Source organism: Polypterus senegalus, chromosome 6 (assembly GCF_016835505.1).
Source record: "Polypterus senegalus isolate Bchr_013 chromosome 6, ASM1683550v1, whole genome shotgun sequence".
Classification (NCBI taxonomy): Eukaryota; Metazoa; Chordata; class Cladistia; order Polypteriformes; family Polypteridae; genus Polypterus; species Polypterus senegalus.
The window spans coordinates 92,374,760-92,401,309 of NC_053159.1; the positions used below are offsets into that span (position 1 = coordinate 92,374,760).

At 37.4% G+C, this 26,550-nt stretch overlaps 1 protein-coding gene across 1 annotated transcript in view; it reads left to right on the top strand.

Annotated features, from left to right (window-relative positions):
* Window positions 1-26,550, top strand: part of LOC120531259 (contactin-associated protein-like 5) — a 558,381-nt gene that overhangs the window by 500,670 nt on the left and 31,161 nt on the right. The window lies entirely within an intron of this gene.

Here is a 26,550-nt window from a genome sequence, read left to right on the forward strand (position 1 = left end):
GACATGTAGCTTTGTTGTTCTCCATCTGCTCCAGTTTTTGACACTCTAATTTAAGAGCTCGAGTATTTTCATTAAACCAGGGAGAGTTTCTATGTGCTTTGATCACTTTTGTTTTTAGGGGAGCCACTGTGTCCAGAGCATCTCTCAAGGTCACATTATAATGTGATATCAGCTGATCTAAATTGTTTTCCATGTTTACATTTGATGTTAACTGATCTAAATGGTTTTCCACAATTACACTCAACTTACTCGAGGTATCTATAAATTTTGAAGCAAATTTACAATCTAGATGTCGCACTGTCTTTGTTTTAATCTGCGAGTGCGCTGGCATGGGCAGAACTAAATCAAATGTAATTAAGAAGTGATCGGAAATAACTACATTTAATGGAGTAATATTTAAATTTTGAATTTCAACTTTGTAAGTTATAATTAAATCTAATGTATGGTTATGATTATGAGTTGGACCTTTGACAATCTGACAAAATCCTACTAAATTTAAAAAATAAGTAAAACATTTGCTAAAAGTGTCAGTTTCCACATCAATGTGTACATTAAAATCCCCCATCAGAACTACGTGATCATAATTTATAGCCAAATCAGACAGAAGGTTGCTAAATTCAGTCATGAACAATGAATATGGCCCTGGTGGTCTGTAGACTAGCACTATAATTGTATTGCAGTCTGTTTTAATATATAAAATTAATGCTTCAAAGGATGTAAAGTTGCCTAAATTTTTAGGAGTGATTTGCAATTTGTTACAATGAATTATTCCAAGGCCGCCTCCTCGACCAGAATCTCTAGACTTTTGAAGGAACGAGTATCCATCTGGTGACGCCTCTGCTAGGGAAACAGTGCCATATTTACTAAGCCAGGTTTCAGTAAGAAGACACAGATCAGATTTTGTGAGAGTGTTTGAGGAACAAAAATGTTTCTGCATCCTCAGAAAAATCTGAAAGCAACCAATTAAAGGGGAGCCTCAGGTCACCTGCTTCCCAAAATATCAAGGACTTACATAGACTGTCATTTGGCCAGTGTACTTCACTCTGGAAATATAGGTATTTATTCACACAGAAACTAAACAAATACAAGTCAGAACCAGTTTTCAATTTATCTTGACATGGGTTGACACCAGGCATCCTATACAAATAAACAAATCTATTTCATGATTATTTCTCATTACTTAATTAATTTAAGTAGAGTTTTTACAATATTTTTTGGATACCTGCACCTCAGCGCCCTGCATTACAGTGGTCAGGAATGCCCTACAGAATGTCCTGTGACCCTACTTCCAGAGCTGTCATTGGTAGCACTGGATGTTCTTGTACTCCTGACTTATTTCTGTCAACTTAGTGGCCATGGGATAATTACAGTATTTACAGAGTATTTCTATTGAAAGTGCAGAGCCTCTTTTAATGAATGCCATTCCATGTTAGTCTGGACATGGATATTTTTGTTTGCAATAACATAGTATCCTAGCTTGTTTACACTATAGTCCCTCCTGTATATCTATACTAATAAAAGGCAAAGCCCTCACTGACTCACCCATCACTAATTCTTCAACTTCCCATGTAGGTACTGTTTTCACTTTACATGCTTCCACTGGGATCTCTCATTAGGAAACATAATGTTAATTTTCACTCGTATGCAGATGACACCCAGTTATACCTTTCATTTAAATCAAATGAAGTTTCTCCGATGTTGTCTTTAATTAGTTGTGTTAGTGAATTTAAGGAATGGATGAATGAGAACTACTTGTCTTTAAATACAGATAAAACAGAGATGTTAATTGTTGGAGGGAATGACGCTGATCACAGCAATATTTTGTCGTCATTTAACTCAGTTGGAATCCCAATTAATTTTACTGAATCAGCCCGCAATCTAAGGGTTATCTTTGACTCTAGCATGTCATTTAAAGCGCATATTACAAAGTCGTCCAAAACATGTTTTTTCCATCTTAAAAATGTTAGGAAATTAAGGCGCTTTCTAAATAAACAGGATTGTGAGAAATTAATTCATGCATTTATCTCTAGTAGGATTGACTACTGCAATGCGGTGTTCACTGGCTGTTCAAACTGTTCTCTATACAGCCTCCAGTTAATCCAAAATGCCGCTGCAAGAATTATTACAAGAACAAGAAAATATGAACACATAACCCCAGTTCTTAAATCTTTACACTGGCTCCCAGTTAAGTTCAGGGCAGATTTCAAAATCCTCCTTTTAACATATAAAGCATTAAATGGCCAAGGTCCGGCTTACTTGTCTGAACTTATCATGACTTACAAACCTGAGCGCACATTAAGATCTCAAGATGCTGGTCTGCTTAGGATTCCAAGGATTAATAAAATAACAGTGGGAGGTCGAGCTTTTAGTTACAGGGCCCCTAAACTGTGGAATGGTCTTCCTGCTTCCATAAGAGATGCTCCTTCAGTCTCAGCCTTTAAATCCCGGCTGAAGACTCACTACTTCAGTTTAGCATATCCTGACTAGAGCTGCTAATTAACTGTACAGACTGCATCTCTGTTGTTAGTCATTAGCACTATAACATAAGTAACATGATAATTATATTTGAATACTAACCCTCACCTATTCTGTTTCTTTTCTCGGTACCCAAATGTGGCAATTGGTGCCACGGCCCACCTGCCAAGTTGTTTGCCTGCCTATGGTAAAGTCATCCCTGATAGAGGATCACAGGAATCATGGGAAAGAGGGGTCCTTTCATCGGAGCAACGTTTCAGCCGTGGCATGGCCAAATGGGGAGGCAGCTAGATGGATGAGGTCTCCAGGACTCAAAAAATATCCAAACCTAAATATGTCATATCAGCTACTGTTAAACCGTACTTCTAAAATTTTTATTATTATGCTGTCTTAAGGAATTGTTCTGTTCTGTATATTGTATTGTATTGACCCCCTACTTTTGACACCCACTGCACGCCCAACCTACCTGGAAAGGGGTCTCTTTGAACTGCCTTTCCCGAGGTTTCTTCCATTTTTCCCTACAAGGTTTTTATTGGGAGTTTTTCCTTGTCTTCTCAGAGAGTCAAGGCTGGGGGGCTGTCAAAAGGCAGGGCCTGTTAAAGCCCATTGCGGCACTTCCTGTGTGATTTTGGGCTATACAAAAATAAACTGTATTGTATTATTGTATTGTAGAAGGCTGAACTTTGGCAGGCTCATTCCTTACAGGTTACTTACAAAAGTTAAGCAGGTTTCATTTCGAAATTCTATGCGTAACGGTCATAACTGAATCCTACTTACGTACATATATATGTCCATAACCTGCAGCTTGGTCGCCATGTGAGGCGGCGTTGCATCCCCCATCCCCACACCTCCCACGTATTTGGCTGCCTGCCCATATAAGGCCGTCCGTCGCTATGGTCTGTTCATTCCCTTCCTTACTTCGCCACGGTATTAATGTCTCCTTGCTAATAACTGCAGTCTTTTTATTTAATCCACGGCTTCTCCGCTGCTTTATTGTGCTGATAACAGCAGCCTGTTTATTTAATCCATGGCTTCTCCGCTGTTTTATTGTTCGTTTATTACGCTTATAGTTATTGTGTATGTATTTTAGACTTAGTTTACATAGTTCAGGTACCCATTTCTTTTACCATTCCAATTGTACCCCCATTAACATGTCTATCGAGGTGATCACCATCGATCAAAGAACTGTCACTTACCAAATGGTTTCCATAACCCAGAGATGACGCCTACCTTTTACATTCTCTGTGTTACATATTGCACGGCCATATCAGGCTCACTCTTGATATCCGGAGGAACATTGTGTCTTATGTATTGAATGACTGGGACAGGTTCAAGGAGTGGACTGATGACGGTACAGGTGATAATTATACTACACAGGAGCACTAGAAGAGTGAAATGCTTAAGCCCTTCACCTATGGATCTGCATGTGAGTTGATGGCTGCCACTGAATTGTTCGGGTTGTTGCTTTCAAGTGTACCGAAATGGCCAAATATTTTACACCTTTGGAGAACCGCCAGTGCCTCTTAAACATCTTAAATTCACAGGTGACGATTTCAGTAGTGGACACTTTGATGTTTATGAATGTTTCAACTCTCAAAAGCTGGATACGAAGTCATCGATGAAACCGGTTGTATGCTTACAACGCTTGACAGATGCCGAATATCAATTCCACACAAGTCCTGCAAATACTAACGCAATTGAAACAAACCATGAAACTCAAACTGATTATGACAGCAGCAATCCAAGCTGTGAGAAAACAGTCAAAAGGAGGCGTGTCAGATGTCGTGGTACATTTTCTGATGCAGCTAGACGGAAACAACTTTTGTGACGCTGCCGCAAAATACTTGCAGAAAAATGCACACATTAATAGACATACTGTTGCTAAATACTCGCAGGCAAATCCACAAGTTCATAGAGACTCTGTCGCTAAATACTCGCAGAAAAATCCACAAGTTAATAGACACGCTATCGCTAAATACTCGCAGGCAAATCCACAAGTTAATAGAGACGCTGTCGCTAAATACTCACAGGCAATTCCACAAGTTCATAGACACGCTGCTGCTAAATATTCACAGGCAAATCCACAAGTTAATACCGGGAATGCCTGTTAAACATCTTAGATTCATGAGTAGCGATTTGGGTAGTGAACACTTTGATGAATGAATCCTGTTATCTTTACAATGGTTGACAAACACAGAATGTAACTTGAACAAAACACATCCTCCAAATACGAACCTGATTGAAAGAAATAATGATAATCAAATCCTTGATGACAGCAACACTCATAACAGTCACAAAACAATTACATTGACAATCATGTTACATTATTTTTAAAATGTTTCCTTATCTTTTTCATAACTTCTTTAACACACTCCTTCTCCGCTGCGAAGCGCAGGTATTTTGCTAGTTGTATATAAAACTAATATGTTCAAAAGATATCATCTATACCTGTTTTTAACAAGAACATGCATTAAAGGCATACTATGTGTTGTAAATGTCCTCAAGAGAATGCAGTTTAGTGCTGATAATATTCTGTGCCGCCTTCACCACCGTCTGCAGTGCTTCATAATCCTAAACTGAGAAGGTTCCATACTAGGATATGATGCAGTCATTAAGGAAGGACTCCCCATGCATCTTTAGGGGTTCTTGACAACAGATAGAGAAACAGGTAGAGATACTGTAAAGTGTAATTTAATATATTTTTTTAATAATATTTTTCCTTTTGTTTTTTATTCTGAAACAGAATGTGAGTTATCAAAATGCTTTTAAGATACGTTTATAAATAAACAAAAGCATGTTATTGTTAAATATAATTAGTGCATTATCTCACAAAAAAGCCTCAAGGCTCTCATACAGTTGTCTCTGAAAATACAAATCTGAAAATAATTTGTCTTAATGGTAAACAGTAGGTAGCAAATATAGATGAATAATGCATTGCTTAAAAAGAGCAGCTTAGTCTAATGTGAAAAACAATGTTTATTAAGTGCATTTATTGCTGGGATTTCTCTGCAATACAAAAAAAAAAAGATTTTCAAAGCATACGAACATTAAAATATTTTTCTTTGTATTCCTAACAAAGAATCCCATATTTCTAGGGCATACTATATTATCAGGACTCATTTTTTCAAAATTTGAAAAAAATTAACATCAGAAATGATTTCTTCCACAATTTTTACCTACATTAGGGCATTTGATCTATTGTCTTTAAAATTAGCACTTAACTCAAGCATATGGTTGGCTTTTTAATTGAAAAGTTTGCTTGCTGTACTGATCTAAAGTTGCCCTTTTAGTCCTTGCCCTTCTAGCTTTGTTAGTTTATTTCTTTTAACTCCACCTTATCCATGTCTCTTTAATAGCACGAATCATTGTTCCCAAATGCAATTCTGCTAACTATGCACAGGCTAAAATCTAAGTAATCAACGTAGACATCAGCATTAATGTTTGCAAAGCATCATCTATTGGTATGTGTTTTGTAATGTATGGTGTAATAAAATGCATTGCATTTGTTATTCCAACAGGTTTTTCATCACAAACATTTGTAGTAAAGCATTTTATTATTACAAATGTTTGTGATGTGCCATCTGTTGGAATGACAGAGACATAGCAACTGGATGGATACACATCTTTGGAAAAGATCAGTGGCTGAGTCTTCATTCAGTTTGGAGGCCTACAACTTGGACATACAGGTGTGGATGGTGTAGGGCTGGTAATATGCTGGTCTGTCTTTGTCAAAGGTTGTGTGAAAACACAAAAAAGAGACAACACTCTTGCGAAGGTTTGGGGTTTTGCCTTCCCCGTATACAGAAAGGTCCACTCATCTTGTATAGACTCTTGCATTCATACAAATGAATTACAGCCAGGACACTGTACTAGTGAAACAGGCGGATTTATATAAGGGATGGACAGGAAATTATATACAACGGGTATGATGGGAAGATCTCGGAAACGTCAGGGTGATGTGGAAACTTGGAACTGGAAGTGATGTCATCACAATGGGATGGGGGTGTGGTTGTTGTAAACACGAAAGGGAACTCGAGTGCGTGTCTTCTGACAGGTTTGTTTGTTCGTGTGTTTTCCTGCTGAATAAAAGAGAGAGGTGTTAGTACTCTGTTCCAAACCCATTTCCTGTGAATTATCTTGTTCCGTTGAGCCAGTTGGCTGCTCCCTACTCACGCGTGTGTGACAGTGGATGTGTCAGCTGGTAAGAAGATCCACAACAAGATCCACAAGTCAGGCTCTCTTAGGTGAAAGGGTAGCAGTGGTGTTCTGGGACATGTAGCATTCCTGTTCTGTTATGATGTATGCTCGCATACAAGTTGTGCTACGGGTGCATTCACAAGAGGGGGCACATGCAGGCTTTAGCTCAAGTTAGCTGATTCTTTAAAAAAAATATAAAAGCAGCTTTCAAGAAACAGGTACCACTGATGAAGATTTGTTTTTCAGCAAGACAATGACCCCAAGCAAAAAGCCAAAGCTGTACTGGAATGACGTAAAAACAGCAATGCTAATGCACTGGAGTGGCCAAATCATCATCCAGATCTCAATACAATTAAACATTTGTGGGTAGACTTGAAAATGTCATTCAAACATTATTATTGTGCAGCCTGACAGAGGTGGAGCAGTTTGCAAAGAACAATGGGAAAAATTACAGTGCCCAGATGTGCAAAGCTGATAGAGAGCTGTGCACACAGACCACAGGCTGTCATGGTGCATTTACTACATACTGACAAGCCAAGCAAAATTACACCTTTTATTGGCTAACTAAAAAGATTACAATATGCAAGCTTTCGAGGCAACTCAGGTCTCTTCAGGCAACATCTTGTTGGTGATGATTTGAGTAGTGGACACTTTGATGTTTATGAATGTTTCAACTCTCAAAAGCTGGATGCGAAGTTATCGATGAAGCCAGTTGTATGCTTACAATGCTTGACAGATGCCGAATATCACTTCCACACAAGTCCTGCAAATATTAACGTAATTGAAACAAACCATGAAACTCAAACCGATTATGACAGCAGCAATCCAAGCTGTGAGAAAACAGTAAAAAGGAGGTGTGTCAGATGTCGTGGTACATTTTCTGATGCAGCTAGATGGAAACAACTTTGTTATGCTCCCGCTAAATACTCGCAGAAAAATCCACAAGTTAATAGACACGCTGTCGCTAAATCCTCGCAGGCAAATCCACAAGTTCATAGACATGCTGTCGCTAAATACTCGCAGAAAAATCCACAAGTTAATAGACACGCTGTCGCTAAATACTCGCAGGCAAATCCACAACTTAGAGATGCTGCTGCTAAATACTCGCAGGCAAATCCACAAGTTCATAGAGATGCTGTCGCTAAATACTCGCAGAAAAATCCACAAGTTCATAGAGACGCTGTTGCTAAATACTCGCAGGCAAATCCACAAGTTAATAGAGACGCTGCCGCTAAATACTCACAGGCAATTCCACAAGTTCATAGATACGCTGCCGCTAAATATTCACAGGCAAATTCATAAGTTAATACCGGGAATGCCTGTTAAACATCTTAGATTCATGAGTAGCGATTTGGGTAGTGAACACTTCAATGAATGAAACCTGTTATATTTACAACGGTCGACAAACACGGAATGTAACTTGAACACAACACATCCTCCACATACGAACCTGATTGAAAGAAATAATGATAATCAAATCCTTGATGACAGCAACACTCATAACAGTGACAAAACAATTACACTGACAATCATGTTACGTTATTTTTAAAATGTTTCCTTTTATTTTTCATAACTACTTTAACACACTACTTCTCTGCTGCAAAGCGCGGGTATTTTGCTAGTTGTATATAAAACTAATATGTTCAAAAGATATCATCTACAGGTATACCTGTTTTTAACAAGAACATGCATTAGAGGCATACTATGTGTTGTAAATGTCCTCAAGAGAATGCAGTTTAGTGCTGGTAATATTCTGTGCCGCCTTCACCACCCTCTGCAGTGCTTCATAATCCTAAACTGAGAAGGTTCCATACTAGGATGTTTTTGTATGCAAGCTTTCAAGGTAACTCAGGCCCCTTCTTCAGGCAACATCTTGCCTGAAGAAGGGGCCTCAGTTGCCTGGAAAGCTTGCATATTGTAATCTTTTTAGTTAGCCAATAAAAGGTGTCATTTTGCTTGGCTTTTTTCTACATTCATAATGGCTAACACGGTACAACACCCTAGTACTACTACATACTGACATGAAGGGAATGAATGCTTATGTGATCCATTATTTTGTGTTTTATATTTGTAAATAATGTTTACACCATTTCACAGAGGTTTGTTCTCACTTTGACATTAAAGAGTCTTTTTCTATTGATTATTGTCTAAAAGGCCTATGTTATATAATAATTAAATGTGAGAGCTTCCAGGGGGGTGACTACTTCTTATAGACACTTCACTGTATACTGTATTAAGAACTTAAAAATAATATATACCATCTGATGACCCGAGAATACGAAACTGATGATTTGTATAATTTCATATCCTCTTAATGTCTGTTCTCATGACAAGTTGATAAGTCAAAAAGTGGTAATTCATGGTGCTGACGATGCAGCACTTATTTTGCTGCCTTATTTAGTGGTTATAGCTAATCTCAGCAGGACATAACATTTTAAGAAATTATTATTTATGTTTTTCATACTGTACATACAACCACTGTTGTGTGTATGTAAAAGAAAATATCTGATATGTCTGGCACATGACTCTCCCTACAAAAATTAGTGATTCTAGAAATATAAAATATTGCAAAGGATGCTTTATTTTAAATAATTTTTAATTACCATATCAAATGCAGTGCATCTACTTTTTAAAATTATGTATTTTCAGTTGGGGACTGAAAACAGCAAACTAACATCTGTTTAGAAATGCTCTTTGCTTGATCTCAGGGTAGAGTTATGAGGCGAGCCTAAGAAAACAATTAATTTCCAATGCAAGTCAAAGAAAGTGTGTATTGTTTCAAGTTTACTGCAAGAATATGAAACACGAAAAAAAATTATTTTATTGAAAAAGTTATAAAGTACAGTGCCATTTAATTAATTTCTTTGGGACAATGAATTCCAAGCTGCAAAATACAGCCAAGGCATATTGAAAAATCCACATTTTCTAAGCGAAATTACTGAGTTAAGATAAAAGAAAAGTTAAAAGGAAGATGGGTTTTGAGGAAAGAGGTAACATTCAGCATAGTGTACTATTCCTACTATGCACTATAGCTGGCAATTGAAATTACAAAGACTTTAAATAGCCTTCTTCAATAGAGTGTGAGGTTGCTGGATTATTCTACAGCAGCTTTCATCAAGTTCATAAAATATGCAGTGAATGAACAATGAAAGTGAAACTAAGAAAAATAAACACAATTTGACTCACTTGTCTTGCCTGTTTCAAATCTGTAATATGCTGCAGACGCCTTTTGGTCAATGACCTAACACTCTAATAAAGACCACACCTACCGATAGTAGTTTGAAGTAAGGTAATTATCCTCATTAATGGCGCTGGAGAGCAACAACATGTTGTATGTTGATAAGCGCATGCAAGTAAGATATTCACTTTATTTGGCACATATGACAATAATTACATTATAAAACTATAACTAAATTAGCTAACATAGCTGAAATACCCGGTGTCGCCCAGGAGGAAAATAAGCGTTTTTTTTTTTATTATTTGAGAAAAATATAATTTATAATAAAACGCAACATTAAAAATAAAAATAAATTAACAAACAATGAAGACTCACTAATGTGTTTGGCTTACAGTCTTGTATGTATGCTATCATCCAGTTGACTCCCGGAACCAGCCAAATCTATTTAATTTCAAAAGCAACAGGGGCGCGGTGCTGCTTAAACATAAAGAATGCTGGCAGTCGCCTGCTATATACTAACTGTTTAAGGATCCTAGAAAGGATTGAAATCATAAGAACTAGTCTGGGCATCTCTCTGCTATGAGGATTTGTGTTGCCGACGTGCTCGCATTATTTGTGCATTAGCAGCTAAGCAACTGTCTTTCTTAGGAGGTTTCCTTTTGCCAGTGTTCTGGCCTCGCTTATGTATCCTCGGAGCTGGAGACCTCACCCCGACTCTGCGTCTCACTTCTGGGCCAGACAGACACACGCACTTGCAAAAGAACTCTATTTAATTTCAAAAGCAACAGTGGCGCGGTGGTGGTCAAACATAAAGAATGCTGGCAGTCACCTCCATTTTACCCTCTGGTGGTCGTTCCAAGTGTCAACTGGATGATAACATGCATACAAGGCCGCAAGATCAACCCCTACCCTACCCAGAAGGGGGTGGGTTAGAGTTGATTTCACCCTACAGTATTTTTAGTGGAACATACATAAGTACACAAACACATGCATTGGCTTATATATATATATATATATATATATATATATATATATATATATATATATATATATATATATATATATATAGACTATAGTTCATTCATGGATAACAAATTGTTCAGGTTCAAATACAACAAAATATATGCAAACCGTAATCAACACTAACAGGATGATTAATCTTTATTAAGAAGTCCTCATATGGAATGTAATATTCAATTTCCTTCAGAGACAGTTGGGCTCATTTCAGTCAAAAAGGTCCATTCATCTGTCCATACAACACTGTTATTTGTGGATCATCCAGTTGTAAACCAGTGGTGAGCACTTGTGTTTGTGTTAGTGAGCAGGATATTCTTCTTTTCTAATCTACAATCGATCTTAATATTGACAGGGGCACTAACTTACCAAGGTGATAAAGGCTAGCCAGTCCCTGGATGATTTAGTTTTCTTTGCAAGTCTTTACTTTTGAAGAGATTTTGTTAGTATGTCTTAGTACTCCTCGGTACATTTTACAATATTTTCCAGACTTAGAGATGTCAACTTCTTTTCAAGGTTTTGAATAATTTAATTATTTTCTCAAAGGACAAATTTGATTATATTTATTTAGTGATGGGCTATTTACTATATATTTGGGCTGCGTTTAGTGTGTGGGTAATAATATTTTCATACCTGTGGCACCAAAGTTTTTTGTATGTTTTTGTTTTTTTCCCCAGATATATTTCTACACACAACCTGCAGAATGATCTGACAAATAGGACTGTGAAAATGCAATAATTCAAATTATTATACACATAACACTATAAAGTATGTTCTTGTCATGTGTATATTGAGCAGGGGACAGTGATTTATTGTGTGACTGTTGTTTATGTTTTCATATACAATATGTGTCCGAATGCATTACTTATTGAAGGTCAGTTTTGCATGATTTGTAGTTATAGTCTATTGGAATAACAGATTATAGATTACTAACCATGCTGTAAGAACAGCCTGACAAAGTAACTACATATTTAGGATCTACAGTAGTCCCTTATGATGTGTACTGTATATGTTTCGTTATTATCCCTTGATTTGCATATCAAAATCAGTAGAGTGGCATTAACAATTGAAAATAAAGTTTTCTAAGATGTTACACTCAGATGCAACCTTCACTGTGTAGGATCAAAACTGTAGCATTCATGTTCAAATGACAATTTCCACATTGACAATTGTATCTGTGGCAGATGAGAGACAGCTTATAGTTTAGCCTTTGCAAAAAGCAAACGCAAGTGTATGTGCCTCCATAATAATGAACTTATCGCTGAATCATAATTTGTCCATTTCGGTCCTGGTGAAAATTGTTTAGCAAACTTTACCGAACAATTTGTAAGGCAATTGTTGAAAATAGCATAAGTCTGATAATTGGTCTCCTAAGCATTTGGTACTAGAAAATAACTCATTTATGCACTCTGTTCATATTCAAAGCAATCAATAATGTAAGCTTTTGAGCAAATTATACCGTCTGTATCTTTAATTTATAATTACAGCTTACTCCGTTGGGAAGCTGATGCATTTTCAGTAAAGTTCTTACTGTAATTATAACCAGGTGCCTGTAATTTGTATAGGTTAAGAAGATCATATTGCATAAAACGTGAAGGGCTCATTTCCTGAGGGCTTTCAGCTTAGAACCAATAAGCTCATATACTCCGCTGCTTCTCAGTGTGAACCCATACAGTCTCTAGGCTGGGTGCGCCCTTCATCAATTTTAATTCATTGCTTTCATTACGTTTTCAATTCCCTTTGCTTCAATCATTCAAGATGTGTTGCTGTGAAGTAATTCTAATTCTGTTTGGCATATGTCTTGTAAGGGCATTTAATAAATGAGTTGTGCTGACAATAAATACAGACTTGCTCACATTAAGCTGGCATTATCAATAAAAAGAGGAACAATTGTCTTTTTGTATTTTACGTGGTTCTTTTCCTTTAATTCAAACTCTGAATTTTGACCCTGCAAAACACTTGCTCAGCAGATGAAAGTCACTTTTTAAGTGTCTCTTACCATGTCATCATAATGCTAAAACGACTTTTGAGCAAAAGTAAAAGTACTGTAAATGTATCATGCTGCATATCGACTTATTCGACAACATAAAAAATTACCTTGTGAAAAAGATTTTGAATTCTTGATGCTTTAGGTCTAATTTAACGTTTTGTGTGCTAATTGGTAACATGAAGCACCACAATACACTATAAAGAAATATGCAGGTTTATAGAAACCTTATATTTATATTATGAAGCAGAATGATTCTACTTATTTATAATGACTAATTACAGAGTCACACAAGGTGCATCCTCTATTGTTTTGTTTGTATATTGTTCATTCTATTTTAGTTTTTTCTCATGAATCTAATGAAAACAAACAATAATTCTCTTTCTCTCGCTCTCTCTCTCTCTCTCTCTCTCTCTCTCTCTCTCTCTCTCTATATATATATATATATATATATATTCTATTTAACAGAACTTGGTTTGAAGAATGAATTTAAGGTATTGAAACAGGAAAAAGTGTTTTCATTCCTTTTTTTAGGAAATAAGACAGTGGCAGAATGCCATGCAATGAAGCAAATAAAAATAACATAGCAAATAAAACAGTATGCTCTGAAAAAGTTTCATAAAACCGTTAAACCTCAACTTGAGAACCACCTCTTTCAACCTTCGCGAACATATGCAGTTTTTAATATCTGGAAAAAATTTGGAATTAACTTGCTTAGAGATCTATATATAGACAACGTCTTTGCATCCTATGAAAAATTACATTCCAAATTTAACATTCCAGCTACACATTTCTTTCACTATCTTCAAATCAGGTACTTTGTTAAACAGAACCTTTCCGATTTTCCTCATCTTGCACCCTCATCCATACTGGTACACTTTTGGCACGCAGACTTATTCTGCTAAACTGGAAGAATCCAAACTCTCCTCTTTTAAGTCAGTGGGAAACTGATGTGTTATACTATTTGAAATTGGAAAAAATCAAATACTCAGTTAGAGGATCCGTACAGACTTTTTTCAAAACATGGCAGGATCTAATCAGTAATATTTTAAAATAAGCTCTTAAAGCACAGAGGAAGCAATTATTTCCGTATTTCTTTGTCTTCTGCATTCATCTCTATTGGCTTATCAAATATATTAATTTAGGTATGTTTACAAGCCTTAAATTTCACGCCGTTTGCCTTACTCTCTCTCTCAGGGGTGGGGATCGATTTGTTCTTAACTCAATTTTACTTTTTGTAAAAATTGATTGATTTGTATGGATTGCAATAAAATTAATAAAACTTCAAAAAAAAAAACCTCAACTTGACACTTCTTTTAGTTTGAATTAGTCTCTTTCATTCACTCTACTATGGTGGTCCTGAAGTGTAATGCGTAAAAACAACCAAAATCATTAAAAAACAAATCAGAAAACACAAAAACAAATTAATAAGTAAAACCGAATTAGAAAGTACAAAAACAAATTAGGAACACAAAAAACAAAATGAGATTCTTACATCTGGACAGATGCAGCATAATGCCAAGCATACCGTTAATTTTAATTTATACACGACACGTAGCAATAAATCTGAAATGAACAGATTGCACCACATTTGTTTTTAATCAATGGTTGTTTTTTTGAAAACTACAGCACTGTTGTACACATGTATATTATCATTAAGTCTGCAATACCAATCAACAATAAAAAACAAAGAGGAAATAAAAAAAATAATAATAACCACTGGAGCCAAGTCACAATGGGATAGAGTGAAGTGTGTTTTTTTTTTCTATAGCTGATTGAGATACTGTTTTTCAGAATGTGATACAAAAAGAACAGGATGTTGCCTTTTAACACTAGAATTACCAGAACCAACGAAAAAACTCGTAAATCCGGCCCATCTTAAATACCTTCGCACCTCTCCGTCAGTGTCTTCTAAATGTGTTGATAAGCCCAAGCAGCATGCAGCATGCAGCCTGCTATACCATCCCCCCACCACCTCAGAACGGGCAAGAAGTACTCCCAGTTCCTGCCTTGATTGATTATCTGAGAGTGTGCTACCCAGAATTGTAAGGGCAAATAATTTGATGTGTGTTCTGTGTCTACAACAATAACAAACTATGTAAACACATCGTTAAAACAGAAACGTTTTTCATGTTTTAGTAATAAACTAGCAAAATACCCGTGCTTCGCAGCGGAGAAGTAGTGTGTTAAAGAAGTAATGAAAAAGAAAAGGAAACATTTTAAAAATAACGTTACATGATTGTCAATGTAATTGTTTTGTCACTGTTAAGAGTGTTACTGTCATATATATATATATATATATATATACACACACACACACATATAAACATATATACATATACACATAAACATATACATATATACATATATCTACATATATACATATACACATATATATATATATATACACATACATATATACATATTGTGGGGTACAGCCCGGACACAGGTAAACATGTTGGTTCACCACACACGTTTATTTACAATACTATGTACAGTGCACAACCCTGTGCCACAGCACCAATCACCCCTTCAAGTCCTGGCCAACACAATACCTTGCTCAGTCCTAAGACCGCCTCCACTCCTCTCCTTCGAGCTCCATCCACTTCCACCCTACTCTTGCCATCGACTGGAGGGAGGCGGCCCCTTTTATCCTCACCCGGATATGCTCCAGGTGCTCCCCGGCAATTACCCATCGACACGCCCCTGTGTGGTGGAAGTGCCGGCTGTACTCCCGGAAGCATTCCAGGTGTCCCTGCTTCTCTTCTACCCAAACACTTCCTGGTGTGGCGGAAGTGCTGAGGTCCAGGGCTCCCAAGGCACCGGGGCAACCCCTGGTGGTGACCACGGGCCCCTACAGGGTTGGGCTTCCAAGCCCTCAACCCGTGGCCCCCAAAGCAACCATGGTGGCAGCCCCCACGTGATCCCAGATGGGCGCACGCCCTCTTCCGGTCCTTCAAGGCATCCCGGACGTGTCATTGCCCCTGTCATCCCTGACAATATATATATATATATATACATATACATCCACATATATATAACTTTGCATCCAGCTTTTGAGAGTTTAAACATTCATAAACATCAAAGTGTCCACTACTGAAATTGTCACCTGTGAATCTAAGATGTTTAAGAGGCATTGGCGGTTCTCCAAAGGTGTAAAATATTTGGCCATTTTGGTACACTTGAAAGTGACAACCGAACAATTCAGCGGCAGCCATCAACTCACATGCAGAACCATAGGAGAAGGGCTTAAGCATTGCTCCTGTGTAGTATAAGTATCTCCTGTACCGTCATCAGACCTTGAACCTGGCCCAGTCATTCAATGCATAAGACACAATGTTCCTCCGGATATCAAGAGTGAGCCTGATATGGCCATGCAATATGTAACAAAGAGAATGGAAAAGGTAGGCGGCATCTCTGGGCATGGAAACCACTCTGTAAGTGACAGTTCTTTGATCGATGGTGACCACCTCGATAGACATGTTAATGGGGGTACGGTTGGAACGATAAAGGAAATGGGTACCTGAACAATGTAAAGTAAGTCTAAAATACCTACACAATAACTATAATCGTAATAAACGAACAATAAAACAGTGGAGAAGCCATGGATTAAATAAAAAGGCAGCAGTTTTTAGCAGGGAGACGTGAATCCCGTGGCAAAGCAAGGAAGGGAATGAAGAGACCGGAGCAACGGACGGACTCATATAGGCAGGCAGCCAACAACGTGGGAGGCGTTGGGATGGGGGACCCAACACCGCCTCACACGGCGACCGAGCTGCAGGCTATGGACGTATATATGTACATAAGTAGGATTCAGTTAGCGTTGGGAATTCACATACCAAATTTCTTGAAGATGGGCCCATAACTAACAAAGACCATTGGAAAGTTCAATATGGCGACCGACAATGGCGTCATACCACTGAAATAAGTACGTACATCAGTTTCGGTTAGTGCAGGGAAGCCGCCTACCAAATTTCATGAAGATGGGGCCATAAATAAGAAAGTTCAACATGGCAGACGTTGTTGACCGTTTTGACCGTTACGCGTAGAATTTCAAAATGAAACCTGCTTAACTTTTGTAAGTAAGCTGTAAGGAATGAGCCTGCCAAATTTCAGCCTTCTACCTACATGGGAAGTTGGAGAATTGGAAAGTTCAATGTGGCGGCTGACAGTAGTGTCATACCACCAAAATAAGTACGTACATTGGCTTCGGTTAGCGCAGGGAAGCCGCCTACCAAATTTCGTGAAGATGGGGTCATAAATAAGAAGGTTCAACAAGACCCGGCACTTAAAAGTTTCTCTCGCAGTTTTGCTGAGTTTGTGCCAAACACCACCCAGACTATCTCATCTTCGTCTGCATAAGCGCAGTCCTTCACCTGCGAATATTTAGCGGCAGAGTGTTTCTATTGGATTGCCGCTGACGGACGGCCTTATATGGGCAGGTACTCAATTACGTGGAAGGCGTGACAATGAGGGACGAAACTCCGCCTCACACAGTGACCGAGCTGCAGGCTATGTTCGGTATATATGTACATAAGTAGGTTCCAGTTATGACCGTTACACGCAGAATTTTGAAATGCCTAACTTTTGTAAGTAAGCTGTAAGGAATGAGCTTGCCAAATTTCAGCCTTCTACCTACACGGGAAGTTGGAGAATTAGTGATGAGTCAGTCAGTCAGTCAGTGAGTGAGTGAGTCAGTCAGTCAGTCAGTCAGTGAGGGCTTTGCCTTTTATTAGTATAGATGACAAATTGTAGACATAAACTGTATAATATGTGAACGCTAATGGCCATATATCAAATAAATGCTTTCACAAAAGGTACACAGACAATACAACAGCTTCCGTGGTGCAATGGTTAGAACTGTCGACTTATAATCAAGAGGTCGTGAGTTTGAAACCATCTCCCTGGCAAATTTACCGTTTTGAGTAATGAGCTACTCTTATTGTTAATATTATACAATAAAACATACATTTGATTTGTGTCTGTAAAAGCCGGTGTAAATTTATAGCACTTGTAAAAGTTAGCATTTTTTTTTTCACTTTTATTATCTCAGTCACAATCATGATACAACAACCAGGAGATCTGACGTGGTTACTTTTTATCTGAAACTGGGAATAACTGTAGATGTGAGTGGTGTTTTGAGACAATGGAACTGAAAATTCTCTGATCTGGACACACAAACGCTGGTGAATCTGCCTTCTTCGTATCTCACCATCACTTGAATTTTTTTTTATTCGGTTTTATTCTCGAGTGTTTCTGCTCATGCTGAATTAGTATGCACCTTATGGTCCATAATGTCAAAGCCACACTGACAAAAAAAGAGACATAGGTATATATGATATTTGGAATAACTCATTTTATGACCTGTATAGTACATTTCCGAAAACACTGTGGCACTGATGCAACATTATTCATATTATTCATATTAATTTGCATGCCTTCTTGCTCTTGTAATCCAGTGACCGCATTTTTTTTTTCAATCTTGCCAGTGTCCACTTTTGGGTGCATGGTGCTGTTTCTTTTGTACTCCAGGACATGCAGAGGAAAGAATAGTACAGAGAGGTCAGTTTTGCGCTATATACAATCATCAGATTCAAATGTTAGCAGTTCCCACACACCCAAGGACCGTCCTTTCTACATTTATGACATGTGTACCTGTTGCAATGTACACACTTCTCTCTGTGCTGTGGTTCCTATTACACTGAAGGGGCTGGGGAAAACGGCTGTCTTAAAACAGAAGCTTGTCAATGTAGCATCTTCTTTTGCTTTAGCCATCGCCTTTGCTTGTAAGAAGCGATGACGAAGTTCTTCTGTAAGGTGAGCAAAGAACACTCTTCTTTTCTCAGTGGTCCCCGCGCATGTGTTGTACAGTACATGTGCATTGATCACCGTCAAGGCAAGCGTGTTATAGCGCACAGCAGCTGGCCACCCGCATGCTTCTGCTTGTACTGAATAAGCTCACGCCTTTTGGTGCACGATGTCAATGCAGCACCTGGCATAAAAGAAAGAGACAAATATATGTGACATTTTGAAGAAATAATTTTATGACCTCAATAGTACCAATCAGAAAATATCGCTGCACTAATCCAATATTATTTGAAAATGACCAGCATCAGATCGGGTGTGAATTTATACTGGCGCCGTTAGTTAGAGTCAGATCAGAAGGGAGGGGGCGAGGGAGAGCGTGAACGTGACTGAGACAATAAAACTGAAAACAAAGCTAACTTTTAGAAACACCATGTATTTACAGCTGATCTGACACTGTAATAACAATATTGCATATTATTGCAGTTATAAGACGTACTCAGGACACAATTCAGGTAGTAGTGAAGGAGAGAATTAAACCAAAACTGAATGACATTATGAACAGTTCTGCAGGGGCAAACTAAATAGATGAAATTTGGTCAGCACAGGCCTTAGGAACTCGAGGAACTTTTCCTGTGTGTAGCTTCCTTACTTGCGTCTTCAGTTATGGACAGCCTATGCTGATGGTCTGAGGTGGACTGATCACTAGCCATTCCAATTGACGTTGTAGGCATAGTGTGGGGAGACTGGTCATTGGAAGAAGGATGCAGTTGGTGGGAAAATCTATTAAAAATTTGTTCGGGGCATTATCTTTGTCCATATTCCATTCTCACACCTAAACCCTGGATTGCTTAAGTCCAGTAATTATGCCAAGCCCATTCCAGACATCCTTCATGCTATTCTAAATGAGTTTGTTTTCAGTTTAGCTTTGTAAGCTTCCTTTCCTTCACACAGGTGTTTCTTGTGGATTCGTTGTGGATCCTTCAGAGCCTCTTTGTCATTCCATTTAAATGCAGTTTTTCTCATTCAGGAGACCAATATAATATATTGAGAAATCATAACATTACTAAGATTTTAAAAGTTTTTAGGTGACACAAAAACCTTCCTATAATATGACTATCTACAAGCCATTATATAAAAATGTTGTTATTGAAAACTACTATTCCCCTAGCTGAAATTTCAAGCAAATTAACACCTGGCTATTTTGACAATACTCCTTTCATAAAGCAGTCGTTTAGCTATAAAGCAATCATTTTATCACTGAGCTTTGTACATTTGCTTGGTTTGGATATTAACTACTACATGTTTGTCTAAAAGCACCACTCACTAGCTCAGCATTTGAAAACACTCATGTAGTAATTCCACTTAATAAAAAATAAATTATCCTGTCATGTTGTGTCATTTTTAAAATGTGTTTTCATTTTCTGTAAATAGTTTCATTAATATATCATTAGCTAGTTTTAAATATTAATGGTTAACAGATTTTAAAATACTTTTGTTGCAGTAGTGGAGTAACAGATCTATTTGAAATACAGTAAGGGATTTGAAAATCTAGTCTGCATTCCTTTCATATAAACAGCTGACTAAGTATTTCAACAGCCTGTATTCAGGATGGCACAGGCAGATATGCTTATAGAACTGGTAAATCTCTATCAGTATTCAGAAATTAACTTTTAGTGATTAATTTGGGGGAAAACCTGTCCTTTAATGTACTCTGTAACCAAGCTTTATCATAGAAACTAAAGTAATAGTGTTGTTCTCTCTCTCACATAACTTTTTTTCAGAAACACAACACAGAGCCATAGCAAGATTTTTGGCAGCCACCCGTATATTTGGTATCCTGGCTGCAAAATCGCAAAAATATTATACAGCACTAACATGCACAAAACCGAGTCCAAAACAGAACTGAGGGAATAAGGTAAAGGTGGATGTTTTTAAAGAGGAAGACAGGAAGTGAAGTCAAAGGGGTCGAGCTCATAAGGGTCTTCAGCCATAGGCTCGAGCCCGGATGTGACATCAAAGGGGCCAGAGCCGACAAGGTCTTCCTCCATCAAAATGGCCAGGTGGAATATCCCGTGGATTGTCTACAGCAGCGTTTCTCAACCTTTAAGTATTTGTGACCCGAGTTTTCAGAACAGTTTCGCACCCCCCCTAACATTTTTTTGAAATGTAGATGCATATTTTATTATACCTACTTAACTTTTATTGACATTTATCTAACTCTATATTTATTGTTCTAGTATCAGAATGTAGTTTAAGTTAATTTGTTTTGGTTTCAACAGATGTTTTTTTCATATTTTTGATTCATGTTTTCTTTTTTTCACATCTTTGCGCCCCCCTTTTTGTTTCTTCGCACCCATCTAGGGGGGCCCGCCCCACACTTTGAGAACCACTGGTCTACAGGCCAAGGAGAAAAAGAATCAGTGCACTCTGCCACATCCCGGCCTGATTCGGAATTGCCCTTACTCAAGGCCTTTAGCTGCCTCCCATATATATATATATATAGTAAAATGATCAGACTCGAAACACTTAAAAAGGTTTGGGGCAGCCACCCGTATATTATTCCTGGCTGCAATGGGTTTGGTTTTGAAGACAGAAGTGTCTTTGTTGGAGTCCAGACATAAACTGCCTGAGGTTTGTGAACATGGCGGTTTTAACCCTATATCAACCCTATTATATATATTTATTTTTTTGATGGAAAAATTTAAATAAACATATAATTTCCAGGAAAGAGAAAACTTATTTTGACAAAAAAGCCATCAAACCGGCTATGGCATTCCAATTTAACAAACACACAAAAGCCCACCTAGTCAGTTTTTGTGCATTCCACAATGCCTAGAATGACACTAGAACCAAGAAAGATAGCAAGATCTGGCCTCTCTCAAGGGACCAAACCAGAACTTGACCCACACCAGACTGTTCCATCTGAGAAATTGTGTGAGATCTGCCACCTATGCTGCTGCAGAAACTGCTGAGAGATACAATGGCTATATCAGTGACAGGAAAGTAAAGGGATATGTTCTTTTCTGTTAACCATAGGTTGCAACCGTCTGCTTACACCTTCCTACACGACTTTTCCCTATAGTAGGACATTGCCAGGCCACACAAAGCTGCTGTGGTCAAATGCTGCCTTGGCATGCCTTCCCTCTGACCCAAATCACATAGAGCATCTTTAGGATATCCTGCTCAGCAGCGTTTTTAAGGCCCTTCTGCAAGAATGGGATATCATCCCAGAATTGTATATTTAAAGTTAATTGGCTCCTTGCTACAGAGGTGTTTAAGAGTTGCAGCTGAAAGAGGTGGCCACACATGGTACTGAAAGGCTACAAGATGACTGTTGTTAATACTGTATTTATAATTGTCTTTGACATTGTGCCATTTTATCTTCCTGTTATTCTCATTTGTTTACTGTTATTTCAATGATGAAAACTTAAGTTTACTATAACAAAAAACCCTTCTGTTTCTTTTTTTAACCATGTTCAAAAATATATATACTGTGCAAAAATTCTAAAATACCATTTTTACCATATCCTACTTTAGTCTCTCGCAATGCAGTTTCACGTGGATGGCAAGGTTCAGCCATATAAATTATCTTGTTTACTGGAAGTCATCTTGACACAGCTTGTGTTCATTCTAATCAAAAGCAAGCAGCTCCCTTTCTGGGTTTGTCATCCTTTACTTGTAGATTTCTTTTTGTTACTAGGAGGCCTGCATTTTCTTAGACACAGAACCTTCCCACATTAGACAAATCACCCAGTCCAGAAGTGCTGTCATCCTTGGGTGGTGTCTCACCATTTGTAAAGTTGCATTTGATTTCATTTTTTAGTGTTCATTCACATTCTGTCCTTTAGACACTGATCTCTCTTACTGTACATTGCTGCAGACCGTCATATAGCAATTGATAGTGATATGATGAGAATGAAATTGAAGAAAAAAATAAAAAATTTTTGTTATTTAATATCTAATGGAATTCTTAATTTTTTGTTGTATATACTAAACCATCCATCCATCCATTTTCCAACCCGCTGAATCCAAACACAGGGTCACGGGGGTCTGCTGGAGCCAATCCCAGCCAACACAGGGCACAAGGCAGGGACCAATCCTGGGCAGGGTGCCAACCCACCACAGGACACACACAAACACACACTAGGGCCAATTTTGAATCGCCAATCCACCTTACCCACATGTCTTTGGACTGTGGAAGGAAACCAGAGTGCCCAGAGGAAACCCATGCAGACACGGGGAGAGCATGCAAACTCCACGCAGGGAGGACACAGGAAGCGAACCCAGGTCTCCTAACTGCGAGGCAGCAGCACTACACTGCGCCACCGTGCCGCCCATATACTAAAACATTATAATTTAAAACAAATTCTATTATTTAGTACATTATTTCTACTTGTGAGGTACTTTGATAAATGTAAACTTTAATATTTTCTGGTTTTCCTAACCTTCGTAATCCAGAAAAAAGTTTTTGTGTAAAACTAAGAGTTTAATTTGGTGTATTCTTACAAGTTTAACATTTAGCATATTGTTATCTAAAAAATTGTGCAATGAAAGGCTTACTTACATGCTCCATTTTATACACAAAAGATCAGCAGGTATTTACTATAACTTTTATCAGACCAGAATGGAATTCTGGTGATTCCATAGGCAGAAATGAGTGGAATTTGTCTGCTTTCTTGGTGTGAAGAATAGAAATATAAATGACACAGCAGTTATGAAAGGAATCAATCGTTTACTAAAATAAATTCACTTGGAGTACTATAGAGAAGAGCCAATGACTAAAAAAATGACTAAAAAGATTACAATATGCAAGCTTTCGAGGCAACTCAGGCCTCTTCTTCAGGCAAGATGTTCTTGGAGTACTATGAAATTATTGATAGACATAGCTGCTTGTATACAGTTTATATATAACAGCAACATTCATTGCTATACAAAACACAGAAATACAAAGAAAGTAGTAAAAGCTGATGACACATATAAGCTAATAGGTAACACTTTAGTTAGAAAAGCATGGATGATCTAATTATGTATTTATCCCCTCTGTTTTCAAAGTCATTCCAATATAATTTAAGGTTACAGGAGCCTAAGCCTACTCCTGAGTGCAAAACAGGACCTATCCCTGAATGGGTTGCCTGTCCATTGCAGGACATGATCACTCATACATGCCAAATCTCCTCTGTACCAGACAAGTTAATCTTACCTGCATGTCTAAGGGACAATTGAAGAATGTGCAAGCTAGAAATAGTTGACCCAATAAACTCCTGAATATAGCAGTGACACCATTTTACTTTAAGTAGTCACTGCCATTTTAAGAACTCTTTGCTATGAATAAACATTGAGTATTTTGCTTAGTACTGTGTGAAGTTTGTTCTCACTTATATGCACAATTGTTAATCCATTCTCATAATGAAACCAAGCATCCATCCATTCATCCACCACCCAACCCGCCATATCCTAACTACAGGGTCACGGGGGTCTGCTGGAGCCAATCCCAGCTAACACAGGGCGCAAGGCAGGAAACAAATTCCGGGCAGGGAACCAGCCCACCACAGAAACCAAGCATTGTTTTCGATTATATGTAATATCCTGATCCATCTCTTTTTTCCTGCTGTCTGTGTCAGAGTAATATCTTTGTTGTGTATTCCTGCAATCTTAAATGCTACAATGAATTAGTGTGTAAATGAGCAAGCACACTCGGCAAAGTCTGCAGCTTGCTTAACATTTACCACACATGAACTGGATGCATGTATTTCTGTGTTTGCTGCCTTAAACGTATGACTAACTTAATGGTAATTTCCTTGTTCATTACCAGAGGCATAGTTAGGGCAGTGATTTCTGAATTTGCAATATTAGAAATAGTAATGAATATGAAAATTGTTTTAAAATGTTCCTTCCAATTTTATCTCAATGCATCAACTCTCAAAGTTACTCACATTTCCTTAGAATAAACATTCATTATAAACTCTGTGCTACTCAGTGAACTTTGTAGTCCAAAATTCTTAAAAATTACTTGAAGAAAATTTGTTATCTAGGCACCTATTTTCAGCAATGTGCCCTTTCTTTCATCTGAAAAAATATAGATTAAATGGCTTTAAATATAATTCATATTGTCTTGCCAGGACTCTAAGATAAATGTTCTTTGGCCATATTGATGGATTGGATCCTTAACCTTTGTTGTATATGGTATTGTCAAACTGATGTAATATGATGAAAAGCTATGTAGTGATTGCACATGACTGGCATATTTATGACATCTTCAATGGTGAAATAAGCCGGCAAAATATTTTAAAATTAATTTTATTTTTCTGCTATTTATTGTCTTTGCACTATTTTTTTCTCCCATTCAGTTTTGATTCTCTTCCAATGATCTTTAACTACCCGTTGATATTGAAGACGAAACATTTCCTTATGGTTTTGTTTTTCATTATTAATATTTTCCCGCAATTCCCTTTGTCATTGTTGATTTTATTGTGATCTCAATAATTAATAACACCTGCAGCTAGAAATGCTGCCATTACTTTTAATATTATATAGTTTCCTTTTCTCTAATGTGTTTCTCCATAATGTCTTGTTCCTTCATTGTGAAGATGCATTACTTACCCTACTACTTCTTATTTTTGGATTAATGCAGTAAATCACACACCTAAAAAAATCCCCTGCCTGAAAAATTCTAACCTGTCATTTGTAATCTTCACAGAGTAAGGATGCTATACTTCCAACGTATCCAGTGAGACACAGAATTAGCAGTAAATTATATTGATTGAAGAGTTTAACCAAATAACCAACCTGTCACGGTTTCATAAATAGTAAAATGAACATTGGCCAGCTCTCCTGTCAAAATCTTAATTTATTTAAAATGTTACAGAATAACTGAAGATCTTAATTTTAATCAGATTTTTGCAACAGGAGCAGAACTGCTTTACACACTAAATTATAAAGTACTTTAGCATTTTCTTAAAGGGCCAGAGCAGACTGTACTTGCTAAAGAGACTCAGATCTTTGATGTTTGCAGCAAGCTGCTGGAAATGTTCATAGTAGCCAGTGTGGTGTTCTACACTGTGGTCTCCTGGGGAAGCGAACTGAGCACAAAAGCGCAATGCCTGAACAAACATATCAGGAAAGCAGCTCTATCATTGGGTGAACCCTGGAAACAGTGGAAGCTATTGTGGAAAAGAAGATGGTGGCAAAATTGGATGCCATCATGAAAAATCCCCTCCTTCAGGAGGCGCTCTCTTGGAGCACTTTTAGCCACAATCTCATTCCTCCATGGTATCACACAATTCAATGCTTTCACCTGAAGTACTTGTTATTTATTTATTAATTGATTGATTGGCTGTATTATCTGTTCTGTGAGTCTCTATTCTTGTTTTTTTATGTTTCTGAGGCTGTATACATTTACATTATCTCATCTAAAATTAGATAGCAGTATTTGGAACATTACCATTCAAATCACTTTTATTCAGTACTGAGTATTTTTTAAGTGCATTTATTCTCCAAATAAATGATGATCTGTATATTATTGCTATATTGCATGATATCATTGCATGAAGAATCTGTGACAAAGAGAAACACAACCAGTCAAGAATATTTACTATACTTACTATATCCAAATTTTTTGAAATTACATTAATGAAGAAGTGAAGTAATGATTACTGTATTCTGACAATAGATGTAATGCAAAAAATCTAATAGTATTCCCATATAATAATGCCTTTGGATGTGTTCAAGATTGTTAATTTGCATAAGTGTTAAGTAACTAAGCAAATAAGAAAACCTAAACGCAATTGAAAGGAAAAAAAACAAAGTTTTCACATTATTACAAATGTTTTTGCAAGACATGATTTACAACAGTCCCAATTGATCACATCTTCAGTTTTTGAAGGTCAGGAAA